This window comes from Galeopterus variegatus, unplaced genomic scaffold (assembly GCF_000696425.1).
Source record: "Galeopterus variegatus unplaced genomic scaffold, G_variegatus-3.0.2 Scaffold3273, whole genome shotgun sequence".
Taxonomy (NCBI): domain Eukaryota; kingdom Metazoa; phylum Chordata; class Mammalia; order Dermoptera; family Cynocephalidae; genus Galeopterus; species Galeopterus variegatus.
The window spans coordinates 70,627-76,074 of NW_007729384.1; positions in this window are offsets into that span (position 1 = coordinate 70,627).

Below are 5,448 nucleotides of genomic sequence, written 5' to 3' on the forward strand. Positions count from 1 at the left end.
TGTGTTGATCCTCACGCTTGGCTCCCAATAACCTTGACAAAATTATATCTGCCTCAACAGCTTTAATTTCGGTTGACACGGGTAAGGGACTTGTATCTAGAACAGATAAAGAACTCTTACAACGCAATAATACAAAGACAAGTAAGTAGGGGTTGGCCGGTTGGCTCAGTTGGTTAGAGTGCGTGGTGTTACAACACCAAGGTCAAGGGTGTAGATGCCAGTCCCAGTACGCTGCCCATGCCAGTCCCAGTAGGCTGCCCAACCCCCCCATACAAAAAAAATGATTTAAAAATACACAAAAGATCTGAATAGACATTTCTCTAAAGAATAGACTTTTCTCCGAAGAAGATATGCAAGTGGGCAATAAGCCTGAAAAGATGCTCAACATCTTATCAGAGAAAACCAAATAATGCCTGCAATAAGATACCACTTCATAACCACAGAATGGCTGTGATCAAAAAGACAGATATTAACAAGTGCTGATGAGGATGTGGGCAAAGTGGAACCCTCATACACTGCTGGTAGAAATGTAACACCACGCAGCCACTCCAGGAAACAGCCTGCAATTCCTCCAAGTCGAACATAGTGTTACCATATGACCCAGCAATTTCATCCTTGGGTATATACCCAAGAGAAACAAAAATATGTATCTGCACTAACACTTGTACATGAATGCTCACAGCAAGATTATTCATTAATAGTCAAAAAGTGGAAAGAATCCTAACGGACCCTGATGAACAGATAAAACAATGGAACATCACTCAGCCATGAAAAGGAACAAGGCTCTGACACACATTACAATGAGGACGGACCTTGAACACATCACGCTCAGGGACAGATGCCAGACACAAAAGGCCACATACTGCAGGATTCATTTTATGTCAAATATCCAGAATAGACAAATCCACAGACAGAAGGTAGATTAGTAGTTGTCAGGGGCTTGGGGGATGATGCGGGGTTTGGGAAGTGACCACTAAGGAGTGCAGGGTTTCTTTTGGGATGATACACAAGATCTAAAATTGATTGTGATGGTAGTTGCACAACTCTGCGAATATGCTAAAAACCACCAATTACATACATTAAAATGGGTGAATTACATAGCTGTGTGCCAAAAAAAATTAGAATATTTAATAAAATAAATTTAAAAATCTAGAAGAGTTTAACAAGAAAATATCGGAGGTGGTGTAATCATTCCCCCAAATTAAGAGAAACCAGAAAACCAAAGCTCGGAGAGGTCGAGACACTTACCCGAGCTCACACAGTGAGTTAAGTAGTACAACCACAAACTCAAGCTCAGGCCCTGGGACCCTGTCACTCTGCTCCGGAGCATCAATGATAGCACACGAACATGTAGCAAGGCCACGGGGTGGGCAAAGTAGACCACCGGGACTGGAGCAACTCAGCACAGAGGCTGGCTAGGACCCAGGTACAGAGATGAGATCCCCGGGAAAAAGTGCTGAAAGTACCCCATGTCCTATGTGGGGAGTGACGTGACCCACCCAGTGTTAGAAAGTTTAACCTGTGGTAAGAGGAGCCAGCATGGCCCTGGCAGGGGCAGGGTCGCAGGGACTAGAAGCAGGCAAGGCGTGCAGAGCACCTGGCATCCCCGGAACACCTCACATTCTGAGCTGGGTACCATCCAGGCCCAGCAGATGTGGCCATGGGGCACAGCAGGTGCCACCAGCCCACAGGCCAGCCACATGGCACAAAGCCACGGTGAGACCACTCAAGTGTCCTCTGAAGTCACCCCTGGCCTCTCGGGCCCCTCTGGTGGGGGGTGGAGAGTGGGGGCACCAAATGAGGCCATGGATTGGATGGTGAGTTAACAGCAGCCCCCTACAGCCTCACTGTCCAGAGAATAATTTTTGGCCTCGGGCATGATGATCTGAGGTCCCTGGGAGGGTCTGAGGAGGACGTGGCCCTCCTTTGACCTGCCTTTTGCAGAAGAGGTCAGGCAGAGAGAAGCGAAGAGAAGCAGAGAGAAGCTGCCGGGCTAGCCCAAGAGCAGCGAGGGGGAGTAGCCCCCCAAGAGGCCCAAACAGCCTCAGTGCCCACGTTCATTTCCAGGGGACCCAAGGTCCTCGAAACTTACTGAGGACTACAGACCTCACACGTTCCCCCTGCACCCCCTCGCCACACTATCTCACTTCCAGGTGCAAGCGCACTCTGAGCAGTGGGATTCCCAGGGGTCCTGCTTCCACTGATTGAGAACCTTCTGGATGTTTCCATTCAGGGCCAACAAAGCCAAAGTCCTCCGCTTTATCCAAGTGGAAGGAGGAGGAGGAGGGGCTGGCCAGAGGTATTCCTGGTGACAAGAGGAAGAGAAGGAAGGACAAGCAGATTCTAGAGACTCAGTCCCAAAGGACAGTGGGCTGCAGACATTGGTGTCCCGTCGAGGTCTTCTGGGAGTGGAGGCGGTGGATTTCACAGATGCAGAGGCTGGAAACAGAGCACAGAGCGGCCCTTCTCCCAGGGCAGCATCTAATCCATGCTTGCCACCCTTCGATGCTCAACCCCAAATGACGCTGTGGCGATCCCATTCTCCAGGTGGCTACACCCACGACTCCCACCCCACACTCTTCCCAGCGTGAGTGTTGGGCGCCTCCTTGAGGGGGAGGTCCTACTTCCTCTCCCCATGAACACCGCCAGGCCTGTGACTGGCAGGAAGGGTGCTATCTGACTTCAAGGCTAGGCCGCAAAATGCAATTCAGTTTCTGGGGCCGGCCCGGTGGCGCACTGGATGGGTGCGCCGCTTGGGAAGCGTGGCGGCGCTCCCGCCCAAGGGTTCGGATCCCACATACAGACCGGTTCCCGCTCACTGGCTGAGCGAGGCGCGGGAGCAACACCGAGGGCTGCGATCCCGTTGCCGGTCCCCGGTCCGGTGCGGGGGCAAGACTGAGGGTTGAGATCCGTTGCCGGACACGGAAAGAGACAAAAGACAAAAAAAAAAAAAATGCAATTCAGTTTCTGGGGCCGGCCCGGTGGCGCACTGGATGGGTGCGCCGCTTGGGAAGCGTGGCGGCGCTCCCGCCCGAGGGTTCGGATCCCACATACAGACCGGTTCCCGCTCACTGGCTGAGCGAGGCGCGGGAGCAACACCGAGGGCTGCGATCCCGTTGCCGGTCCCCGGTCCGGTGCGGGGGCAAGACTGAGGGTTGAGATCCGTTGCCGGACACGGAAAGAGACAAAAGACAAAAAAAAAAAAAAATGCAATTCAGTTTCCATGTGGCATTCACTGGGATGGTCACCCGTGGAACCCAGCAGCCATGCTGTGAGGAAGCCCACACTGCATGCAGTATCCCAGCCAAAGCAGGACGGCGACTCTAGCCCTAGCTGACTGCACCTGCACGAGGGACCCTGAGCCAGAGCCGCCCAGCTGAGCCCAGCAACTCTCAGGACTGTGAAAGGTGATGATAAAACAGCTGCTGTTGTTCTAAGAAACTGAGTTTTGAAGTGACTCACTCTGCAGCAACAGTTAACTGAAACAACCCCTCAAGAGCCATCCTTGGCATTCCCACCCACCCACACCAGCCAAGGTCCCAAGCTGGACCTCACTCCCCATCTGGCTGCCACTCACAAGCGCCCACTCTGGGCCAGGCAAGGTCACGATGGGCACAGGCGTCACACTGAGAATGGGTTCTACCCATCTCCACCCACATGGAGCTACCAGTCTGGCTGGGACACAGACGGAACATGGATGACACACAAGTGGATGTGGACAGCACTGACTGGAAAACGTGGGGTGGGGGGCTACACCACTGGGGGTCGGGAAAGACCTGTGAGGTCATCTCCAGGCAGGGGCCTGAGTGGGGGCAGAACAGCTCCCAGGCAGCCCCTGGGGAGGGTTTTAAGCAGGAGCAAAGATGGTGAACTGGGGTTTTTAAAAGATTAATCTGGTATCCGTGAGAACAGCATGAGGCATTCCATCTTCGACGGTGGTGACAACTATTTTGAGATGACAACACAACAATCAGGCAACTAATACCAATCAAGCACTATTAGGTTACAAACTGCCATTTTTATGGGTTAAAAACAGCTGCATATCAACAATTGCATGCTTCTAATGCAAGCCACTGTGCCGAAATCTTGGGAGGCTACTCAACTCTGGCAGTTTGGCTGTTAACCTCCCATTTTAGCGATGAGGAGCTATGCTCACACAGAGCAAGAGGCTGCAGAGCCAGGAAAGGCCCTGTGCAGAGACTGGCGGGGCACATCACACTCAGCATCTGCACCCATGCTGGCCCTTTACCGACCATTGTATCTCTCTGACCAGATACTAATTCCCTACAGCACAGGCCCCATCTGGGCTGCTCACTCAGGCCCTCAGGCCTAGCACAGAGCCAGGCACAAGAGGGGACCTCCTTAGAAATCAAATCAAACTCACTCAACAGGGCACTACCCCAAACAGTAAAACGGGTAATAGGGGCACCCGGCCCCCTAGCTGCTGTAAGTATTTAAGGAGCTGGGTGCAGGGCAAGGCAGAGGCCAGAGCACAGCCACTCTCAGGGGAGGCTGACTGAAGAGTCTGACCTGGGCCCCCGTGACACAGAACTGCCCAGGTGCCACCTCGCCCCCAGGAGGAGTGCCAGCCATGCCCAGCCAGGAGCACACACAGTAACATAAAACCCCGACCACCACAGTTCTGCAGGAGACCTGGCTTCTGCCCCTGACCCTCGAGGCCGGCCACTATCCCCATGAGGACTCAGTTTCCCTAACTGCCCCTAAGGAAGAAACAATGCCCTAAGAACCCTCAGGATCCAGGCACCCAGCACAGGACATGAACCAGCTGGTGAGGTCTGGCCTGGCATCAAGATGCCCACACCTTCTTTGGCACAAACACAGGGTCTGCTGCTGTCCCTGAGGAGGTCACTGGTGGGAGGGAGGGGCCAGTCCCGCCCTCCACAACGCCCACCCATGTTGTGTTGGGACAGACATAAACACTCAACGCTGCCCCAGGACCAGACTTCCAGTCCCAGCTTCCCAGGAGCTGCTGTGCCTCGCTAGGTGGGTTCCTTCCCCTCTCTGGGCCTCAGCGGCTCCACCTGTGAAGTCAGGATCAGCCCGGGCTGCAGACCTGTTCTAACTTCTGCTGCCAGCGCCCACCACCCCGCCGGGCCCTGCAGGGCCTCGCCCACCACCCAAACCAAAAAAGCTCCAACAGCCAAAGTTATCTCCTTCCCGGTCTGACCTGACGTGACACGCGCTGGTGTCTCCCCCTGCCCTGTGCGTCCCGGGGGGGTTCACAGCGAGAACAGAGTCCCAAACCCCAGCTCCTCCAACTGGAAAACCGTGGCTGCAGACCACAGCCGGGCCGGGACCCGGAGAAGTAAGTTCGAGCCCCGCTGCCGGCTGCGCTAACTCCGCCCCAGCCCCGCCGGGGACTGCCGGGTGCGCGGGATCCCCCGGATCGGGGGGGTGAGCGCGGCCGCCAGGCCTGCCCGCCCCTCC